General features: G+C 42.2%; 1 long non-coding RNA gene across 2 annotated transcripts; it reads left to right on the forward strand.

The window, feature by feature from the left end:
* Positions 1–8,115: 8,115 nt before the first annotated feature.
* On the forward strand, positions 8,116–21,902 carry LOC148054560 (uncharacterized). 2 transcript variants are annotated; one of them, XR_015706564.1, is made up of 6 exons: positions 8,116–8,204; positions 10,348–10,469; positions 11,842–12,020; positions 17,701–17,855; positions 18,181–18,334; positions 18,466–21,902. It is a non-coding gene; the product is annotated as an uncharacterized LOC148054560 (long non-coding RNA). The 2 variants fall into 2 exon arrangements; XR_015706565.1 differs by lacking the exon at positions 8,116–8,204 and adding an exon at positions 10,038–10,123.
* The last annotated feature ends 2,150 nt before the right edge of the window (positions 21,903–24,052 follow it).

Genomic DNA, 24,052 nt, shown 5'->3' on the forward strand with positions numbered 1-24,052 from the left:
TCAGTGCGCACCTCAGGTTTTCATCTCCTGCCGCTTGACATCACCGAAAACAGTTGCAAAATGCTGAGTAACTTTTGGAAATGCTGAGCATTTTCTTTCCGCTTATTTCAAGGGAAAGTACCGTCAGGACATTCAGAAAACGTTTGGCACCTTCAGCGCAAACCTGCTAACTGATGACGCAGGAAAGTTGTCAAAGGATTAATGTTTCCAACTCTGAAAATAAGCCTTCCAGCTCAATCTATTTTTCATAGAGTTATCTGCTGTACCTCAATTACGTAGCGGTGTTGCTAGGAGTCCATTATCTCAAGCTGATGTTCCACTCACAATCTTTTCATTCTCTTCCTTGAATAATCTAATTAAAAGGCCGAATATTCTTTCCTCAGTACTTTTTTCTTTTTAATGCTTCTGTAGGAAGATAAGTGTATATTCCTGTTTGCGGAAGATTGCTTTTTCTTCTCAGCAGGGAGGTATAAAATGCTGAAAAACGCAGAGAACAATTTTGTTTTCATCATTAGATAGGAAGTTTCTTTGTACGAAGCTTGCTATAATTAAACAATACTTCTCCCCAAAGGAGGGCCCTGGGATGAGATAATTCACTCCGACAAGAGTTACACACGTGGGCTTTCTCGCTGTAGAGGTTTGATTCGCAAGGCTGGCTGTGGTCTAGCGAATGGACCGAGTCTAGCTTTGGGAGGCAGTCCCGCTCACGTGTGCAAGTCGTGACTCGAATTCGTGTCTTGCGTTGTGACGGAGCAATTCTCTTCAAGCTATTTTCAAGGACACCGTATTTCGCACTTTCACGCTTTGAGAGTTCCGTAAAAAGCGTGGAGTTCTTTGAGTTGGGCTAAACACGCGTGGACGGGTCACAGTTTCAGGTGTACAAAGCATGCGATACCAGGCAGTTGTGGGCAGCTGGGAACAGGTTCGCTTAGTGAGTATGCCAGGTGAGTTCATACTGCGCTTTTAGCTTCTCCTGGACCTCGCCAGCAAACTCCTGTTACTCATTCCTTAGCTTTACAGAGTTCTTGTATTCCTGTCTGTCCTATCGAAGGCAGAGGCTGGCAGCACACCAAAACAGCGATAGTTGATAGAGGAGCTCAGGCCTCTGCTCACGTGGCTTGAACTGAATCACATAAATGCTGAGGTTTTCATAACTTGCACAAAGCTGAATTATGTCACGGAAATTTTGCATTAAAGGACTTCTCATAGGGAAAATGGGGGGAAATGACCACAAAGTATCATGTTTTCAGATCTGGGGACACAGAGCACTGATGACTAGTGCGAGTTTGTACCTCATGCTCATCAGCGCTGTCAGGTGGAAGAAATACTGAACTGTCACCACAAATACACGGACTAGGGAGAGCATTTGACTGCATTGTATGCATCTGTCACCAGGTGTAAAACAACCAGAGGGCCACAGGCAGCAGGGAAAGAATGATCTATTTTTCCTGTAGGAAGGCTACAGCTACCAACCCCTGTTAACTTGGGGGTCAGGAAAAGGAGGTGGAAACTATTGCGTGAAAGGGGAGCAGCTCTGTTCCAGCTTTGAAATAAGCCTTTACCTAGGGCATATTTCCACCCCCTTCAAAATAGCTAGCAAGGGCAGGGACCTCACCATCCAGGACCCACTCTCACAGCACTTATGCAGGACAACAGACCTGGAGACAGAGGTCACATTCAGCCAAGAGTACACCTCATAAGGCAACACCACAATGAAGAAGAAAGAGATCCAAGGCAAAGCCAGGAACAAAATCCCTCAGTCACAGTTAGGATCAGGTCCAGCAGCCACCAAGGCAGAGCCATAGCAGCAAGACCAGGCTGAAGTCAAGCCAGGAAGTCAGTCCACAAGTTGAAGCACAGATCAAGAATTTGCTATGGCACAGACACAACTGAACTGGAAAGCAGTACTCTTCTAACACAGCTTAGATGAAGATTGAAGACTGAGCTTAAATAGAGCTCCTGGGCCCATGGGTGTGAGTAGAAGCTGCAGGTGAGGCTGCTCAGAGCCATTAAGGCTTATTAGTGCACTCAGGAGATGCAAAGGGTTCATCTAGCCCCTTTCTTCCTTACAGAATAAAATTTGAAATAATATATTGAAGCAAGCCTTTCACCTCAGTTGCTTACAGCTGATCCTTCCTGACTCAACTCTTGCAAAAGGAAGGGTGAAATGGTGAGCAGAAGAGCTGTATGCTAGACGTGAGGCACAGCCACAGGCAAGAACAGCTTCCACCTGGAGCATGGGAGCTTATGACAGTGCCGCCATCTCACTGTTCCTTCCCAAATTCATGCGTTCTCTACTGCATGTTCAGAAAACAAGATAAAGTACTTTAGAGCTGAAGGTGAACAACAAAAAGGCAGAATGTTTTGGTTTGTGGTTGTGCATATCTTTGCGGGCTATGATTAGGGCCTGTAGGTGCTATAGGAATACAAACAAGCTCTGTTCAGAAACGAAGATAAGAAAATTTGCATTATTCTCAGATAACATACTTGCAGAGTCACTAGAGGATTATTCATTGTAATCCCCGCTAGGTGTTATCTTATTATCTAGTGGTAACACATACCACATGGGGCTTTACTGATAAAGGAAAACAGAGAAAGACTAAAAGCAACAGGAGAGTTTGAAGTAAAGTGAGAATTCTGCAGTCCTGGCAACGGAGCCTTCTGGACCCCTGGGGTTTTTTTTTGTTTCTCTGATGCATGTAGTATAGCCTCCTGCTACATCTGTAGGCGCAGACAGCTCTGAAAATTAGAAAGAAAAAAAAAAAACAGAAATAAACTAGAAATATTGTTTTAAAACCATTACTATGAAAGATATCAACAGTTTTATGTTTCCAGGGAAGCTGCCCTTTCCTTGCTTTTCCTGGAAGTTTCAGCTTCCCACATCTCAAAGAGAACTGAGGCTTTTGTTCTCAGCTTGAAAACAATTTTTATAATAAAAGTCAAAATTGGGCTCTTAGTTATAATTAACGAAGCTTGGTTATAATTAAAAAGCAGTTGGGGTTGGGCGGAACAGCAAAAGACTTTTTAGCTAAATGTTCACCTAAAAGGGCTTCAGCTGCTTATTATGGCAAGAACAGGAGTTTCGGAGGTCCTCCGTTGCCCTCTGCGGGAGAGCCTGAGCACTGCTCGGCGAGCAGCCGCTGAACGCTCCTGCCCTCGCTGCATTGCTCTGTTCGGGTTTAGAGAAACTACCTGCATTGTGACATTAGAAAAATGAAAATTTTAATTAAAATCTAAGAGGGTTATTATTTGGTTGTAAGTACATCGTTCATGATGAAGACAACGTTTTGTAGTCCCCTCTGTATCATGGAGTTTGGTGACGTATGGTACGGAATAAATGTTTTGAAGCTTTAAAACTACTGACATTACTAAGAATGGTTTGAGTTTATGATTTGAAGTCAGCATGGGTGTAGTAATTAAAATTAAAAACAAGATGACAACATTTCTACTCTGATTCAAAAAGCTGTGTTGCAGGTATCTGAAGTATTTCTCATTTACAGTAATTCTCATTGTCTTCAGTTTGTTCACCGTTACACCTGCTATCCTTATGAAATTCCTTTTGCCCACAGTAATCCATAATTTACTCCATTCATTCATGGGGCTAACATAAAAAAAAAAATCCAAACTTATTTTTCCACTGTTAGATCACATTTTTATTTTATAAGGTGCTAGAGCTACTCATTCTGTCACAGGCACTGGCGCTCCAGAATGCCATTACGTATGTTCCTCCTTCCTTTCGGTCTAAGCTTGTCTCTATGAAATATGTCAGTCCTGCTCTTCTGTATTATAGTTAGTTATTTAGGACATGACGTTATAGGAGTTTTAATTCAACTCAGGCATTTTTCAAGCACCAGCATATTTTTATTCTTTTGCATCCCCAGTGTTCAAGTATTCTTAGCCCTGATCTGGCTTGTCATTTTTGCAGTTTTCAGTATGCTCTTGTCTGACAAGTCCTCTTTAAATATCTGCTGTATCAGCTCCTCTGCTGTCTTGGAAAAGCTCCTTCTCCCCATCTGTCTCTTTTTAGCCTCAAACCTTCGTGTAGAGAGCCTCACATTTCTCATGTACAGTGAACTGAGCTTGATAAGATTATATTTAGCTGTATCAGTAGGATTTTAATCCAATGATCCTGCTGAGAGGGAGTTCTTGGCAGCAAGGAGACCTAATGCACCTGTTTCACCTGCCACTTAGCTTGCATATCTTTGCAGTCAGTTTTCTCAGAACGCTTTGTATTAGTATTTGGTATTGTGAGGAAATAGAAAACAAAAATGCATCCACTCTTGCACTAAAAGGTAAAGGTGCATAAAGGATGTAAAACATTCACGTCATATAGAATGTCAGCTCTCTCCTGGCTTTGAAATAACCCTTGCCAATAATAAATTTCCTAACTTTTGGTTATAAGGCTCTCTGCCAATACCAGATGCATCAGGCTTAAGTGGCACCATCAGACTAGCTCTTCCCCAGGTTTGAAACATTTCTTTTTGTTTTGAGAAGTTCAGATTGGCCAGGGTCTTGAAGGGGAGGAAGGGAATAAAGAGGGAGGAGGTGAAAGGCCCCAGCACAGTTCTTAGCATACAGTTCTATCTGGTTGACAGCAATACTGACCAGAAGCTGTTAGGCCAAGAGTACACAGTCGTTCCTGAATCCAAATCTGAACTTTGCAGTTGGAGAGTATAGGTCTGGTTCTGCACCGTCACATATCATTGGCAGTTGTTCCTAGGTGGAAATGTAGATTGTTCTTCCTCTGCCTAAAAACAGTTAAACAATTAATATCATCCCTCCCATCTAAAAAAGTAATCTGAAAGAGTTTTTCAGTGAGAAATCAAAAAAGATCTTCACTGATGAAGTAATCAAAGTTCTTAAAATAAGAGATACTCACTGCAGAGGGAGAAACTTAAGGTCCTTGTAATGGTATCATGGAAAACTGAAGTGAGTTTCTGAACTGGACTACTCTAAGGTTGAGATCAATCTAAATTCTCAACCTGCTAGCCGATGCTGACGGGATGGGATTCTTGCAGGTGCTGCATATGCCTCTGTAGTGTCTGGTCAAAGTCAACTCCCCTGCTTCCAAGGGTATTTTTTTGTCAAGACTTTGTGGTGCCAGTCTTCTCCTAGTCCAGGACCAGGATCATGACAGTGATCAGGCCATCACAACTGGATTTCTTCATAGAACATTCACTGCAGCAGCACCATTTCATTGTGAAGGTGATAAGCCATGGCAAAAAAGCTGGTAGCCAGAACCACACCTGGAGGACTACACGGTGGTAGCCTTCTGCACAGGCTATCCCACCTGCCTGACTGCTGTCATCCATGTGTTCTATTTTCAGATGGATACTGTGATCAAGGACTCCCATCTGATCCTGACGTTTGTCCTTTCAAAGCTTACCATTAAGCCCCTTGCTTATCTGCCACCCCCCGACTCCAAGTGGTGGAATGTTAGAGGGGGAAGAATGTAAGTGGTCCAGCACTTGCTCCATACTTGCATGGCTTGTCAAGAGTGTAAGGCAGCAGCTTTTACAGAGATCTGTGGGATTGCTGGAGTACTGTTGTGTGCTGGTTTTGGCTGGGAGAGAGTTAATTCTCTTCACAGTAGCTCCTGTGGGGCTATGTTTTGGAGTTGTGAGAAAAACAGTGTTGGTAACACAACAATATTTTAGCTATTGCTGAGCAGTGCTTACACAGGGTCAAGGCCTTTTCTGCTTCTCACGCTGCCCTGCCAGCGAGCAGGCTGGGGGTGCACAAGAAGCTGGGAGGGGACACAACTGGGACAGCTGACCCCAACTGACCCAAGGGATGTCCCACACCATATGACATCACGCTCAGCAATAAAAGCTGGGGGGAAAAGGAGGAAGGGGGGACATTAGGAATTATGGTGTTTGTCTTCCCAAGTAACTGATATGTGATGAAGCCCTGCCTTCCTGGAGATGGCTGAACACCTGCCTGCTGATGGGAAATAGTGAATGAATTCCTTGTTTTGCTTTGCTTGTGTGCACGGCTTTTGCTTTACCTATTAAACTGTCTTTATCTCAACTCAAAGTGACTTTTCTCACTTTCACCCTTCTGATTCTCTGCCTGTCCCACCCGAGGGGGGGAGTGAGTGAGTGGCTGTGTGGTGCTGAGCTGCTGGCCAGGGCTAACCCATGGGCACAATTCCTCCACCACATGTTGATTTTGCAGGAAGGAAGGCAGACATGCGCACATTAAGATCAAGGTGCTCCAGGCTGAACCTTCTTTTCCAGAACTTCTTCCTGACATGTTCTTTGTGTTTTCCTTCTCAGTGTGGACTCTTGTACAGAACGGAAGAAAACATACTCAAAGTCATAAGCCTGTCTTCCAAAAGGAGATAACCTACTTGTGGAGGGAGGAAGGGACCTCCATAGCTGTGAGGCTTCTTTCTGGTCTCTTGTCAAGTCAGTGGGCAATAGCTGCTGGTCCCTCCATAACAGGGTTTTCATCAAGGCTTTCTTCTCAGTCTCCTTTTGTGGTCCTTTTTATTCCCTGGGATGATTCTTTCCCTCTTATTTTTTCAATAGCTATCTACTATATTGGATGCAATACCATTCTATGGCCTAAATTTTACCAAAAGGAAGTGCTTTTAACTCAGAGTGAGTCCAGGCCCTCCCTGTTCTCAGACCTATTATCAGTTGCTGGCTAAGCAAGGCCATTCAGCTAGCCCATGACAGCTACCAAGATGGTCCCCTTGTGACTAGCTGTTGAGATCAATGCTTCAGTTGAAGCAGCAACTGCAATTGATCCTTAGCCGATTGCAAACTAGAGCTTGTGTCTTGCTGTAAGACTCCCTCCTGACCCTTGATTGCTAGCTTGATTCATACCCTTAATGTATGTTGGTTTTATGTCTTTATATTGTATGTCCTTAATGCATAATCCTCAAAGCATATTCTATTTCCAGGCCTTATCTTAACCTTAATCAGAGTTGGCCATGTCTCAGTTCCTTCATTTTCTCGGTAGATAGCTAAGTTCGCTTAGCTTGTAAATGCTTGGTCTCTAGCACATCATTACTGAAAACAAAACTTATATATTCACTGTTCAGGGTGGTTATCTAGTCAGCGCTTGGGGTATTTTGTCAAAAAAAGTCTACTGTCACATTTGATTTTTCTCTCACAGACAAGCATTCATTAATTCAGTGCAAAGCACAGGCATCTCTCAGAGTCTTGTTAAGATTTTTATTTAGCAGTAGGGCAATTGAATCAAGACTCCATCCACCTCTGCAAATGTGTGTTGTGATTATGTGGTCTCCAGCCTGTCAGAAGCTCATGAAACATTTTCTAATCAGAGGAAGGCAGCTCAGTCAATTTTCTCTATTTTAGCTCCTGTGGTATCTGACACTTTATTTCTGGTATAAGAAAGCCTGATGCATAGAAAACTATGTAAAAGCAACTCATCCCATGTCTTTTTAGGTCCTTTCCATGTTACGCAATGCTATTTTTCATTCTTCACCATGTTTTTGTTACCTTCTCAATATGTTAAAGGCCAGTGTCTCACATCTGGACCTTGACAGGCTGATCTTGATAAGTTGAGAGCTATGTGCTTCATTTTGTCATATGTTTAATAGCTATAAACACCACAAATGAAATATGATGTGTATACTCATCATTGCCCCAGCTACAGGAAACTTCTTGTCATTCCTCTCTGCTGTAACCTTGCTGTCTACAAATCTAGTTGGAATTTGCCCAGATGGTTCTGCATTTCTGTCTCATGAAATATCTGAACTGTCTTTTCCTTTTAGGTTTTATGTGTGTGAGTACAGTTGTCATGAAACTTGTCCATGAGCCACAGCCCAGGAGCCCTGAGCCCTTTATTTATTTGCAGAAGAGAATATGTATATGTGTGTGTATATATATATATATCTCAAGGATGAGGGAAATTCTAGAAGCCTGCAAAATGGAAAACACAGTGGCCATCTTTGAAAGGATGGAAGGGGAGAAGACAACCAAGGGAATTACACTTAGCCCACTTTTCCTTCCTAGAAATAGACAAGGATAAATTATCCATGGGTAAGCACTAGAAGATAAGAAGGTAATGAGCAACAGCTGGCATTAATAAATCAGAATAAATATGTCAAATTACCTTAATTTCCTCTACCTGAGGAACTTTCTGAATAGGAGGAGGTCAATGTGATATGCCTTAAATTTAGTAGCACCTTAGTAAGTATGAAGATACAGTCTAAATACAAGATCTGTAAGGTAAGGATATAATCTACCCTTAATTCTCTGGTTTGAAAAACAGAAAAGTTGTCAGTGGCTCCTATGGGTAACATGATAGTATTCTTAATTCCATGTTCTCTACTGGAATGAATGTGAAAGTTCTCTGGTAGTGATAGTTATGCTCACTTTAATTTTCCTCTATCATTAGATTTAAAGTATAGAAAGCAGCACCCCAAACTGATAAGAAGTTAGTCTTTCACAAGTACCATACTGGGCAGGTGTTGCTATGAAAAAACAGACTTTTGAACAAATAAGAGTCTAGGAGTAGGCCGTAAATTTAAATGAATGATTCGCTTGAATAGCGAGTACTTCCAAAAATTGTAATGCAGTGGGGTTCGTAGTTAAGTCATCTAACTAGCTGATTAAAGCCAAAAAGAAGGCTGGAATCTGCTTAAATATTTTGTTGAATTAAAGTCTTTTGCTAACATAACTGAAGCCAATTTCTAGTAATAAAAATTTTCCGAGAGAAGGAGGAATGGAAAAAATACAGAGGAAGTCTGGGAATATCTGCCAGGCAGATGGAGCTACAAAATCCTACGTAGCATGTCGGCATAGTGTTCCTGGTTTTGAACAAGCTTGACTGTGTTCAATAGAAATGTTAAAAAACATTCATTAATAACTTCTTACTTGTGTAAAGGCAACTTCATGTTCACATGCCTATGCACCATGGTTATTTGTTAAAGGAAAGCATTTGCAGAGTTTCAATTGTCTTCAATAGCCATGGAAACATATGTTTAAAAAAAACACCTCTGTGGTTGGACGCTTTATTATGTTATTCTCCAGTGTGTATTTCTGACCTGATTCTGCTCCGTGATACTTCTATGCCACAGAAATGAACCCACCTCTTCCAGCTGAGTCGCACCAGTGGCGGTGGGTGCAGATTCAAGCTTGGTGCATCCAGAAAGCTGAAAACCAGGATTTCCCTGATTTTTTTAAAATGAAAGTTTTAACTTAGCTCCATTAAGTAATGCTTCTCATCACTAAAAATGGCTGAATCAAAACTTAGATGATTACTTCTAATAAATTGTAGTGATTCTGAGTATGATCTTGTCTTTGTGGGTAGGATTCTGTTAAGTCAGTGGAGTGATGAGTGCAGGGTAACTATGAGTTAGGACTAAAACCCCCTGCCCCTTCCCCAGCCCTCCCTGTGCTCCTAGGAAGAGCCCTCCTGTTAGGGGAATGTGTTTTGTCCTGCAGTTCATGCAGTACTTCATACAAATGATACAGCTGTAAAGTACAGAATAAAAAACAACAGCAGAGGGAGGCATACGAATAGGCACAGGAGGAAAAATATGGAGGTGAGACCTGAAAGCAAATGAGGAATAAGAGAGAGCCTGCGTGGCAGCAGGACAACAAAGGGCAGGGCCGCACAAGTCGTGGGGGAGAGAATAACTGCAGATAGGTACCCAGCCCATGAGTCTCGGCAAAACCAGCCCGTTTGTAGGATTAATACAAAAAGCATAGGGGAACAGTTTTAAACTTCCAGGAATTGCAAGGAGGGGAGATGGCTGGATTGGCGGGTTTCATCCTGTTACAGGAAGAACCCTCTCAACTCAGGGAATTTTTACTTAATTTACTGCCGGTTAGCACCAACTTCTGCTCACTGATTCAGGTATTGGGTGGAAAAAAAAAGAGGGAACGTAATTAAACACTTTAAGAAACACCTTTCCTTCCCCAGGCTCCACTCCTGCCCCTGTCCTAATCCCCTGTTTCACTGCAGGTCACACTCGGTCATCCCAGGGGGAGGTGGTGGTGGGTGCGTGATGGCTGACCTCTGCCGACCTGATCTCTGATTCCCTTCTCCTCCCCTTTAGGCCTCCCTGGGGCTGCATGTCCCCAGCAGCATCTTCCATGATGTCCCCAACTGTATCAGAGGTCTTAAATACCTTTTCCTTCTGGTAAATCCATGGTTTTGTATGATACTGCAAAAATGGCTAGGCAAGCTGTTGGTAGAGTTGTTGATACCACTAATTATATACATGCAAAAAATTTTAAAAAGAAAATGTTGCTTTTAAAAGACTTTAATGTGAAAAATTCTGAAATACTACTAATTACATCCAAACCAAATCCAACTGTAATTGCATGTTTCTGCCTCTAAATACCCTCCTCTGTCTTCCATCAGGTACAACTCTAAAAGCAGCCATCAGCCTATGGATGATGGGGTAGAGATTGCCTCTTACTAAACCTTTCTGCAACATATGGCTCCATGTGGTGCAAACCAAAATCAAGGCAAAATACTTCCAGGTACTCTGCACCTGTTAGGGTACTCACTTGTAAAAAATAATGTAGTCGAGGGTAGCTAAGTTTATTTTTGTCCCCAGAAGTCTAAGTTTTTTCTTGAAAAAGAGAGGAAGTTCTTCTTGCATGACCCGCTTTCTTCTATCTCTGCAAATCGTGTACTACAGAAAACATGAGTTTTACCATGTTTTACCATGATACCACTCTGTGATGGTGGTGACTGGTTGTGAAAATGCCGTGTCTTCTTAAGCGATCTTAATCTAAAGCTGCAGAGGCACAAAGTTTTTCCTTCTGTCGCTTTACTTGCGGAGACCTCGGGTGAAGGACAATCTCAGAAATCATTTTGCCATTAGTACTAAAAGTATATGGGTTTTTTTCTTGCTTAGTTGGCATCTTAATGCCACAATGTCTAGATTTCCTCATTTCCTCAATGTCAAGACTGTCCCACCTTGCTCAGGATTTTTCAGGACATCACTAAATATTTGTCTACATCAGTGAAGAGGTGCTTTAGCCCTGGGCCCTCCCTTTGTGTATTGAATTATGGGGCAAAATGTCTCTCTGATAAATTTCCGCATTTGTGTCGGCACTTTCCAGCCTGTAGTTTTTGGGAGCTGTAGGGATGCACCGTGATAGTCCTCTTTCTATTTTAAGTCTGGAACATAATATTGCTCACCTAGATCTATGGGCCAGGGGCTGAGGGATAACAAAAGGACGTTGTCAAAACTTTCCATCCCAAAGTGCTAAAATATAAGCCCTGTCAAACTTCTGATTAAATTCAATGGGGCCAGGATTTTACCCATATCTAGATGCCATGGGATTTCTCCTTTATACTCTTTTTACCCTTTCTACTTTTCCTATGTAAAAAGGTAGTTATTAGGATACTACTTCTGGGGAAGAATGTCATGACAAATTTTGCTATGTGGACGGACAGAAAGAACCTTGAAACACTCGCGAGCAGTCAGAAGGTCTCATTTGATTATTATTTTCCAGTTCTAATCCATCAGGACACTTATATTAAAACTAATGGTTATATCTTCTTCTAATTTCACTTTTCATTGAATATTTTCTAAAGCATGAACAATGTCTGTTCATAAGAGGTTGACCTGACCCTGAAGTCCAAATCCAAATAACACAGTGTTTTGGTACAGTGTGAGCCTTGTCTGAATTACTACAATTTGGACCCAACTCTACTGTGCATAAGAAAACCAGTTTTGAAACACATGCTTCATATGTCCTAAAATGTGAGCTGGTGGCCTTTCAAAGTAATATGCGCTGTATTCCACTGTAGAGTGCATTTGTATGTTAAAAGCAATATAGAAATACAAAAATGACCTCACAATATCTATATGAGGTTAAAAAGTATCCTCTTTATTCATAGATGGAAATATTGAAGTAGAAAGTCAAAGGATTTGACCCAAGCTACAGAAGATAAGCATGCCAGGATTTTTGACTTTTTCTCAAACACAGGAAAACTTTACCCTGGGAAGACTAGTATGTCTGAGAGTGATGCATTGGGGTATCTTCAGCAGCAGCTTCCTTCTTCAGCAAAAGACTGAGGTAAGCTACTCTTCCCAGGGAGCTCAAAATTTTCATTACAACTGATCTTACTACACTTTCACTATAGTTCACTGCTGCTTCTGTACTGGAGGATCCTCTTGCTGCTGTCAAGCCCAAATATAATGGATGTAGGATTAGTGTATAAAGATGCAGATGGCTCCTATAAACACTCTCACTTATCCTCTGTTCCCGATGATGCATAATTCACTAGCTCCATCTGCCTGCTATTTCTTTCAGCATCTTGGGCATTATAACTCATTAGGAGGTGGCGGGGAAACATCCCAAACGGCAAGGGTTTTGCCAAAAAGCAGAAGGCACTGAACTTAACCCTCAGGAAAGCCCATGCCTCGGCATTTTGCCGATCACTCCATTGCAGGAAGAAATGCCTGTTTTATTTTCTACTCTCATCAAGGTAGAGAAGAGGTTATTAGAAAGCCTGCAGTATCAGGCAGGAAATCCTCATTCCCTATTTCTGTGCTTTACAGTGAGAGGGAGTGATGGCGAGCTCACATCCTGACAGATTTCACTGTCGTTCTGTTTGGCCTGGAGTCACTTGCAGTCACCCCGTGCTTGCCTGCTTGCTATAAATAACATACTGTCAGGAAAAAAAAAGAATTCACAGCTTCTTACTCTGTTACTGGCAATAGGAAGCTATTTTCATGCTGCTTGTTAAGTATTTTGGGTTTTGGCTTGGATTCCTAGAATCGTGTCTAGAATAAATGACATTAAATGCAGATTGGTTGTGCTACATGTTGAATTTTGTTTAAGGCAATATTTACTTGAGGGAGTGCAAGACACCAGGTGAAAGAAGTACCTAAAACTGTCTCAGTTGCAGAGAGGGACCAACATAGCATGAAGCAGTCTGAGAGAGAAAAGGCTATAGGAAAAAAATAGGATGAACAAAACCCTTAGGGTTTGGGAGGAAAAGAGCTTGAGGGTGAGGGCAAGACATCTATAGATGGAGCAAGGCTAAGCAGAATGGCTGTGAGAGGCAGTGACTCTATCTTGCTGATTTGGTAAAGGTAGGCTCAGGTGCGAATTCTCATCTCCACTGATGGGTGTGCTTTTTTCCTAATTAAAAAGCTTTACAAGTTTTTGATGATGGTGACCTTTTGAACATGATTTGGAAACTGAATGAACGTTTCTGATGTCTGAATGTTATTACTAGCATGTGTTACCTTTGAAAATCCCCCTGTTTTGATCTCTGAAGGCACCTATTGTTTACTTACTGTTGCTCACTGCTTGCTTATCCCCAGGGCAGGTACGTCCTCCTGGTTGTGTCAGGCAGGAGTCCTGATCCGAAAGAGTAATCGTGCTGGGTGAAGACTGCATCTTGCCACACACACGCGATGAAACTGGTCAGCACAGGCACCCTTCTCTTGGTCGTTTCCTGGCCAGAGTTAGATTATTCAGTCTTTGGATAAGCTGCAGAACTCATCTTTTCTTTCATTTTTCCCTGTCTGTCCAGGAATTAACAGCTGTGGGCTGGATGGATTTTCACCTTTTCATAGAAAGGATTTTGGATTGTTAGACAAGGGTCCTTTTACATGATTTTGTACTATTAGTCTAGGTATAAGATGTACAGAATGCAGAGCAAAACCTACTGGTTTTTTTTATGTATTTGAAGAGATAAATAATATATGAGATCAAAGATACTTTTGCTACCTTCCTGGATTTTTATGTGCTCCTTTTTGTTTTACGGTTTCATAATGCAGATAGCTACATATTAGGCCATAAATCATTCTGTTTCTTTTGATGGTTTTACTGCTTACACCCAAAGCAGAATAACAGTGTTCAAAATATGGGTCACTTTGCCTTTGGTTTCCTTGCTTTACACATGGTAGAATGAATAATTTTTTTTTTTTTTTAAACCTGTGACTTACAGAGTCAAAGAAGAGTTGGACTCTTGGATAATATGTCATTATAAATACTGTTTGAAAACTAGGAGTGTAAATATAGATGTATATCGGATTCTGGGGTTACATTTTGGGCCTTAGTGAAACTGAGGGAGAATGGGGGGAAAAAACTTCTCTGTCTGCCTGGCTTCCTGCTGGTTTTTGTTATGCTGTATTGTAGCACAAAGGCTAGGGTTAGCTGGAAGAGAAAATACCAACAGGATTTACATGGGTAAAAGGGTTGCAATAAACGTCTGTGGTACAGCCAAGCTCCGAGTGACCCCAGCAGGCCCATCCAAGAATGCATTCCTGGTGTCTTTACTCTTGGGCTTGCTGTAGGAGTCAGGATGGTGCTGCTGCAGCAGTCTAAGAGGGCCATAACTATTGCTCTGGCTCCTACCAATGCATCCATCAAACCCCTGGCAGCTGGAGCCAGGACGCATGAACAAGCCTGTAGGCACGTATGTGTGCTGGCATGTAAGAAGCAGTGTCCCGTGTTTAAAGTAGGATGTAAACACCATGTCCTAAGGATGGCAAATATGCCGGCCTTCTGTTTTCTTTAATAAAGGTGTGGAATTTAATGTATTAACGTAGAGAGGGGGGTCACCATAATGTGTTCTTTCTTTGGATAACCTGAACTATGTTGAAACTGATACCAGGCTGACAGGACAGACAAAGAGAAACTGTTACCATGCTTTAAACATGTAATGGGTGTATGCTCTATACTGGGTTGGGGTCTTGAAGAAAGCTGGCTGTGAAAAGGGTCCCAAAGAGCTGGATTCTGTGTGAGATGTCTTGTTCCCCAAAAGCGGTCAGACCACGTTATTCTTCCACAGCATTCCTTTTGCTGCAAGGGGAAGGTTGTGCATGGGTCGGCACTGCATTTGCTGTGTGCTTTAAGAAGAAATGGTGGACAAACCTCACAGCAGGTTATCGAGTGCAGAAGCTTCTCTTTGTTTTCATGCTTAGATGGTCTCTAAAGTATAAAAGAAGTATCTGCTGTGATGAGTGCTTTGCTCAAGCAGTCCACTTGCAATATTGGCCAGGATTTGAACAGCTGACTCAAGTTGTTTCTGTTCCCGGACAAAGGCACGGGTAGGATTGCTGGCCTTGCTTCCTAGGAGTAACCTACTGGGAAATTGAAAAGTGACAAGTAAAGAGCTGTAGTGGATTGGAGCGTTAATATTAGGTTAATTTGCTTATATTCTGTTCTAGTCAGCATGAAAAGCCTGCTTTTCAGAAACCTACTAGATCAAGTCACATTATACCTCAAGAAGTAATAAAAATATGATAAAGTAAGCCTTTTTTTTTTTCCCCCCATGAAGCTTCTAATTACTATGAGGCTGTGTTTGTCTCATTGTGAAACAGCAGTGGGAGTTAAAGAATAGAGTGAACATCTGAGATATCAGCATGTGTACGCACACAAAATGATTTAGCCAAATGGTTGAGCACACAGGATAATTAAACCATTAGCTTACTTAAAACAAAACAAAAAAGGTGCTGAAACAAGAGCACAAGAGGTGCAGGAAGGTGAAGAATAGTTACAGCTGCAGGAACCAGAAGGACTTGGGGGTACAGGTGGATGAAAAGCTGGACATGAGCCAGCAATGTGCTCTCGCAGCCCAGAAAGCCAACCGTATCCTGGGCTGCATCACAAGAAGCGTGGCCAGCAGGTCGAGGGAGGGGATTCTGCCCCTCTCCTCTGCTCTGGTGAGACCCCACCTGCAGTACTGCATCCAGCTCTGGGGTCCTCAGCACAACAAGGACATGGACCTGTTGGAGCGGGTCCAGAGGAGGGCCACAAAAATGATCAGAGGGATGGAACACCTCTCCTGTGAGTGAAGGCTGAGAGAGTTGGGGTGGTTCAGCCTGGAGAAGAGAAGGCTGTGGGGAGACCTTTTTGCAGCCTTTCAATACTTAAAGGGAGCTTATAAGAAAGATGGGGACAGACTTATTAGTAGGGCCTGTTGCGATAGGACAAGGGGTAATGGTTTTAAACTGAAAGAGGGTAGATTCAGACTAGATACAAGGAAGAAATTTTTCACGCTGAGGGTGGTGAAACACTGGAACGGGTTGCCCAGAGAGGTGGTAGATGCCCCATCCTTGGAAACATTCAAGGATAGGCTGGATGGGGCTCTGAGCAACCTGATCTAGTTGTAGATGTCCCTGCTTATTGCAGGGGGGCTGGACTAGATGACCTTTAAAGGCCCCTTCCAACCCAAACTATTCTATGATTCTCTGGTTCTATTTTCTCTCCAGCAGATGGTAGGATTTTCTCAGCTACAAACAGGCAGCAGCAAGAAGAATCACCCGAAACCTAATCTTTAAAGAAGTGATCTCCAGCCTTTTTTCACTTGCAGATTCCTAAAAAATCTGGTGGAGTTAGGAGTTCAGCAGACAACAAAAGCTGCTGGAAGAGATCAGGACTGCTAGCAGTGGTCCATGTAGCTCAGGTTTAAACTACAGCTGAAATGCAATAGCTTGTCTGTAATATGTATGAAAGCCCACAAACAGTGTTTTTGCACATACCTTTGACATGCAGTTTAGAGAGATCAGATAAGAAAATGTGCTGAGTAGAAGGATATTTCAGCTTTTGAGTCTGAACTTTTCCAATGATCTGAACTCTTCTGGGTGTGGCACTTCTCAACATCTATTTTCAGCCCCTGCTAGAGATAGGATGCTGGGCTAGACAGACCTTTGATCTGACCCCATATGGCTTCTCTTATGATACTTTGCTATGTTACTTACTCTAGTAATTATTTAAACAATGTGAGGAAATAAAATTTTGCTACAGGTGTTATTTAAGTTCTTATTCACCACTATGTGGTGAAGGAGCTGGTAGGTAAGGCAGCAAGGTTTGAACTGCAAGCATCGATACGGATATTCTCTGTATGTCTTTTGGCAAGTCACTCATCAGTTGGTTTTTCAGCTTTCTACCTGCAAATTGGGTACAATGCCCTCAAGAGATAAGGATATATTCTTTGAATGACTTCGTCTTTATTAAGTGCTCAGATAAAACAGAGAAGAGTTAGAATGATGGCTAGGAAGGTGGACTGTAAGCATGAACTCTTTATCTAAATAAGTCCTTTTAGTTAAACTTTGAAAGAAGTCCTGAGATCTCATCTTCTACCAAATGCTTTATTTCGGCTTTGCTAACAATAACCACTCATTCTTGTTAAAATGGTAGATTAGGTAGGTTTGATTTTTTTTTTTTTTAAATTTTTATTTATTTATTTTAAGGTGCTCAGCCACTATAACTGTACTGGTACAAATTTAAAGTCGCAAAATAGACTTAGGCCTGCCATCTTCCTCATAAACAACTACGAGCAGGAGTAACCTGTACAAGTAGGATAGATCATTATTTTTTCTAACATATTGCTACTGTATTAGGTGGATTTGCATGTTTAAATTCTTATTTTATTCTGACTTAACTGCTGAAACCATTACGCTCATTTCCTACGTGGCGTTCTTTCACCTCCACTCAGAGTCACAGGACCACAGAACACATCTGCGTTTGGAGAGGTGAAGCTCTGCAAAGTAAGAACAGCTCTCCTTCATGATACAAGGCTTTTGTCTGTAATTCCCATTTTGTTGTTGAAATTGTTGTCTGAGGGTTTAGAAACTTCATAGAATCATAGACTAGCCCAGGTTGGAAGGGTTTCCTGAGCCACTGGGAGCAGCAACTAGTTATCAGGTACTCATGTAACTTGTGCCAATGCTGTCTCTTTCTGTGTTGCTTGCTTTCTAAGATAAATAAAATACTTTTTTTTTTTTTTTTTTTTCAGGGTTCTTGCACCTTCTTATATGGAGTCCTATTCTGCAAGTCAACCTGTTAGAATTGATGGGATAACTCAGCAATTAGAATGCTGTCCCCTGCCCTCCTGCCAGCTTCTGTGTCTTTCTCAAATTGTAGCCCAGCTGTAAGACCCTGCAACAAAAGGTAATGCTTCTGTCTGTGTTCTCTTAATATAAGCAGAATTTAAAATAGTTGGGGGTTCGAGAACTTTTTCCCTTCTCTTCACGAAGGTAGTAGGAGAGGTTTGAATGCAGTGTGGTTCTGCATGAATTCATGCATTCTTTTTAAAATCAAGGTCAGTGGAACAGAGAGAAAGTCACTTAAAAAAATCAGCTCACATATTTTTCTTGTTCTTTTAATGAACCAGATTAGATAAGGGTATGAAAGTACTAATTTATCTCTACAGATGTGTAGGTTTTATTTACGTTCTTTGATTTCTGAGTGAACCTGAACTTTATCTTTTGTGCAGGTTTAGAATTTGTGGATTAGCAGAATTCAGCATTTGCCATAATACTTCCCTGTATTAGCAACTTCTGAATAGATAGATATTCAACCATCTGTCATGAGCTTTAAACAATGCTCAACGACAAAGGTAGCCAAGTTGCTCCTTCGGCTCTAGTAAGGTAAGAGGCCCTGAATAATTTTACTGCTGCTTTTACTGTGATCGTTCCCAGCCATCTGCAGTCCCTGGAGCATCATGGATGTCCCCAGAGCTTCTAATCCTATTTTCCATCTGTTGCCTTCTCACCTACAGCAATACTAATATGCCCCAGAAGATTTTGCTGCTTTCACTGACAGCAAGAGCAACATTTGGAGCCTTCTGCTGTGTGCTGGTGCTGCTGGGAGCTGGCAGGCAAGCAGGAGGAATTAATGGCTTCAGAGCCCTGCGGATTAGGGTTAGACTTGGAATAAGACCATGGTCAAAGCCATATACCTGTGCTGGGAAATAAGAAGCTCAGGTACAACCATAAGGGTGCCACCAGGACCTGACACCTAAGTGTTCAGAGCTGTTAGTATGATTCCCCTCACCATGTGTAGCTGGGTGGAGGGCAGAGCCTTGATTCCATTTTGATCTAGTTGCTGGTCAGAGCAGCTGACCCAGCAAATAAAAAGCAATTTACTGTTGTGCAACCTGGGAATAGGGATGAAGAGGAAGGGTGAAAGTGAATTTGCTGTGTCTTCTGGGCATATCTATCTGCAAGAGGAGCAGCTGTCCTCTCTGTTGCTCCGAACTGAAGCTGTGAGCATAGTTGAGCTCTCTGCAAGGTGCAGGGCGAGTGGAGAATTGAGGGGGGTAGTTTCTTGTGTTGAGGGAGATGCAATAAGATTGGAGACAGGAAGAAGGAAGGAGGTCTTAGAGCTAGCAGAGGGAGTGGCTTGGGAATAATACCCCACTCCATAAAGACTTGTCAGAGTTTGGTACCCATTTTCCCAGTAAATTTGATCTGCGTAAGCACGTATGTTGCCCAAGCTGAGATGGAGGGACTGAGAGTCTTGCAGCAACTGCTTCTGGCTGGTTCAGGCTTTGTGGTACTTGACGCAAGAGCTGAGCGGAATGAGCTTGTCTTTCAGGGATTTTCAGTGCTCCTTCTACTGCACCAATCCTGGCAGCAAGAGGACAAGAACTGGAGTAGTGAGGAGTGATGGGGAGGTGGCACAGAGTGGTGGAAAGGGGCAAGGCACCTAGAAAGAAGACTGGAGCAGGGAGCTGTTGGAAGAGGGCAAACACTGGGACCTGTGTAATGCTGGATAAGGATAAGGGATTTGAGTGTTTCAGGTGCTTTGAGAAACAAGTCTGGAATACAAGAAAAAATAGGTTCTCCTAAGGAAAAGAAACCACATTGTGACACTATGAAAGAGCAATGATCGCTTTCCAAATAGAATGGAAGCAAAACTCCCAATAATTAGCTAGTAATGGAACTTAGAAAGGAGAGGACAAGAAACAGAAGGAGCAAGAAATTAGAGCTGCAAAGATGTTGCTTGAAACATCTGGATACTGGGGGGGGCAGAGGGAAGAGAATAGGAAAGTAATTTGAAATAGGAGACTGATGATGGATAAACAAAATAAACATGAAGATGACATGAGCTGTCATGAAGCTTTACAGACCAGCTTTAAAACCAGAAACAGCAACTTGCTACACATCTACAAGACTGTACCACATACCTATCTTCTCTTATACAACTGTTCTTTCTAGAAGAATTTGCCCTCCTGCTTTCTACGCTAATTGTTGTTGTAGGACAGTTAGGCCTATGATTTCTTTTATAGTGCTGGCAATGTAGAGGAACCGGTAATGTTCAGTCATCAATAAAATCATCAAAATTCTCCCTTTGCTTCAGAGCACTCCAGGCACAATAAGTAAAGCAAGGGAGTTCAATTAACAGGGTACTGGTAGCTTCATTACTCTTTCTCAGTAGAGCTCTTGCAGGAAGACTAAACTAAATTAACTGCAGAAATGGAAGAGGAGAATGAAAGGGGAAGAACAAAGAGAGAAGTGGAAGTGGACTCTTTAGCACATTTAACTATTTGATTAGGCACTCTCTTGTACTGTAAGTTAGACCAAAATAAAATTCATCCTTGCTGCCCATCCATTGATTTCGCTGGAGACAGAGCAGTACTGAATATAGCCTTAGCATTCTCAAATGTTTTCTTTGTAGTGAGCATTTAAGTTAATTGTGCCTATCTAGAAGAAAAGTGGGAGAGAAATGGGATTCTGTTTCTCGTTCTGTCACTGACTTGCCAAAATGATACTGTTCATATGGTTGACTTATATGTGGGATTGCCTTTCTCACCCCTGCCACCTAGAAGCTGGCACAGACTTTGTTCTTTGTGCCAGGCCCAACTCTTTGGCCGAAGATGTGTGGTTCAGGACTCGAGGAGCCCAACATTGCCTGGCACTGAGGAGATCGGAGGTGGACAGAGCTCTCCGTACAGCCTAAGGGCAAGAGTGAGTGTTCAAATGTAGTACTGTTCCTGTTCTGAAAAGATATCAGAGTACGGCAACTTCTTCTGCAGGTGTGTCTTGTTTGCTGCTGATAAAAGGCCTCTGTGAGAAACCACAAATGGACACGCAGCTCCACCACACCTTTCAATGCAATCAAGAACTCGGAGGGGCCCTTTTCGCTGCTGCTTCTGTGCTTCATCTTTACAAAGCTTGTTTCAGAGGAACACCGTATGGTCTCATTTACTAATGACTCTGAAGCTCTTTTATCTTTGGAGGAAAGGCTTTACAATGACAACTATAATGCTGCAATCCTATATTAATCTCTAGATGTCCAGTACAGATGGTACTAGAATTTGTGTGTGTTATCCAGTTTAATAAAGACCAATGTAGTGTTTTCAGCAGGTCCCTGAATGACCTTTCTAGGCTTTAACAAATTATATATCCAGGTTTGTTATACTTAAGGAGCACCATCTTCTACTAATGGTCTTTGGTTTCCAGTCAAGTAGAAAACAAGTTAGTCAAGCAGAAGAAGTTGTATCTGTTTAATATTTCTGGTCCTGTCCTGTGTAGCCCCCTACCCTGTAATCAAAAATCTCATTTCAGATTGTAGAACTATATGAAAATACTTTTTTTTTTTAAAAAAAAAGTGCTTAATTGTTTGGGTTTTATTATGACCGTATATTTTCACTTGGCAGTAAATATTTTGCATCAGTTACAGCATCTACTGTGGGCCTAACACCACAGAAAGCAGTTTAAATTATCAGAATCCACTGGATGGTGGTGTTATGCTACTCTCTAAATAGAGAGGGTGCCTTTGGTCTCTCTTCAAATCTACCTATGCAAATTCACTTATATACCTGCATAGGTTTCCAAGGAGTAAGAAAAAGGTGATACCTTGGAAAAGTAAGCAAGAGGCATGCATGTCTGAACAAAACAATTATTTCTAAATTAGCAGCAATTGTCTGCCAAGGAGTAGCCAGAAAAGAAAGGCCACATCTCTCAAAAGGACACCTCTGTAGGGCACAAGTTTGGGTGGGTGATAACCAGACCAATAAACAAACGTGACACTGATGGATAGCTGCTACCTTGCTGACACAGGCAAAGAGGAATATCATGTATGTTCATTTACTTACAGGACTAAAACTGAGATGCACAAGGGAGTGTAATATCAGTACAGAAAATCAATGAAAGACTTAATTATGGTCTACAGATGTGTCTCAGTAACTTTTAACCCTTTCTGAATTTTTGATGTTTCCATAGACAGACCAAGGATTTAAAGATGGAAAGTCAAATTAGAAGACATTTCAAATTGTAGTCTAACAAAAGGACCTGTACTTTTCATTCTTTTTGTTGCCTCACATTTGCGATTCTTAATTTGGGGGTGGGGGGAGTATCACCTCCCATTCTTTCACTGCGATACGGAGGTAATTTTTTGAGCCCTACAGTCAGCAAGTGTGTGTCTGAACTGTGCCATAGGAACCTGCACTTCCCTAAAGCAGAGCAAGGGAAACAAGTCCCTTGGCTCCCACTTTCTCCTGTGTGTGATGGGGAAAGAGACTGACTACATTACACACTGAAGGAAGCCAGAAAACGATCAGGGTGATGTAATGCAAATGTCTGAGTCCTCCTGAAGAGTTGGGCACAGTTGGGTCAGAACTGCTGGAGAGGGAAATATTCACAGAAACTGTGGAAGAAGATGTCAAGCAGTGGGATGCTGACTCTGGCAAGAAAGAGCAAATTAGAAGAATGTCTATAATTGGCACCAGTAAAGTCGCAGTGCGTGAAAGTATGGATAGTCAGACCAGCTACTGGAGCAAGTTCATGCTAATAATTTGACCCTTTCAGCTCATTAAGAGGCAAAACACAAGGCAGAGAACAGCTGAGATGTTGAATAAGACTGCTCGTTACTCCAGTCAGTTCAAGCGGAGTGAGGAGCTGGAATGCATTCCAGAAAAATGACAAAGAAAAAGGAACGAGCATGAGAGCAGATGAGCTAGGTGCCTGCGTCCCTCATAAGGGGAAAATACTTATTCACACAAAGAAAAAGAAATATGGGAAATAGAACAGGCTGGGATGGTCTGAGTTGCTTCCAGTGATTGTTATATTTTAAGAGGGCCTTGATGCAGCGTTACATATGGCAGATGGCCAAAGGGCATGAAAATTGCCCCTGATACCTGTCGAGGTTTAACCCAGCAGGCAGCTAAACACCACGCAGTGGTGCGCTCGCTCCCTCACAGAGGGATGGGGGAGAGAACTGGAAAAAAGGTAAAACCTGTGGGTTGAGATAAAGACAATTTAATAGGACAGAAAAGGAAGGGAAAATAATAATAGTGATAAAAGAATATACAAAACAAGTGATGCACAATGCAGTAGCTCACCACCCACTGACCGATGCCCAACCAGTTCTCAAGCAACAGCTGCGCCCCCCTGGCCAAGTCCCCCCAGTTTTTTTGTTCAGCATGATGTCATATGGTATGGAATATCCCTTTGGCCAGCTGGGGTCAGCTGTCCTGGCTGTGCCCCCTCCCAGCTTCTTGTGCACCCCCAGCCTTCTCAGTTGGTAGAGCATGAGAAGATGAAAAATCCTTGATTTAGCATAAGGACTGCTCAACAACAATTAAAATATCAGTGTGTTATCAACATTATTCTCATCCTGAATCCAAAACACAGCACTATACCAGCTACTAGGAGGAAAATTAATTCTATCCCAGCTGAAACCAGGACAATACCCCAGTAACTAAGCAGCATGTCATCTTTGATGTACTTCCTCTTACTGATTTGGATCCACAACACACTATTGCTGGAGCCAGATCCTCAAATCCATACCCTGGAGTTAGGAACCTCTGCTCTCTGTGTGGGGAGACAGAAATCCAGAAATGGGATGAAGACAAGCCTGTGTGCTGATAAGATGGACTGAGGGAAACATAGCCACCAAAAAAGCAGACTGCAGGGGGTGTTCCTGAATCCCAGCTCTCTCCTGATGCCAGGATGGACTCCCTTTTCTCTTAGGCACCTAACCTGACTTTTGGGTACTCTCCTTCCTCATTTTGCCTTTTAGAGGCACACAGCATAGAAGGAAATTCAAGATTTTGGAGACAAGGAGGAGCTTGGACATAGCCTAATGAGGAGAGATCAGATCAAGTCCTCTTATCATTGGTCTGCAGGTTCATGTTGCCTCTTGTTCTCTGGTTTCCATGCTCCAGGAACCTTCATCTTTGCTGCATGCTGGTCCAGCTTTAACAAGCAGACTAAGTACCATTTTTTTCTTCTTTTTCATCTTCTTTGCTGTTGGTGTTGTGTAGGTAAGTGAACACTGCTAGAAAAAAAGGGCTATTTACTCTGGCCAACTTGGCCAAAACAGAGATTTGAGTCAAGTTGCATATGTCCTACTCTGCTACC

This window comes from Nipponia nippon, unplaced genomic scaffold, assembly GCF_047370975.1.
Source record: "Nipponia nippon isolate SJK-2023a ecotype South Korea unplaced genomic scaffold, ASM4737097v1 scaffold_3, whole genome shotgun sequence".
Classification (NCBI taxonomy): domain Eukaryota; kingdom Metazoa; phylum Chordata; class Aves; order Pelecaniformes; family Threskiornithidae; genus Nipponia; species Nipponia nippon.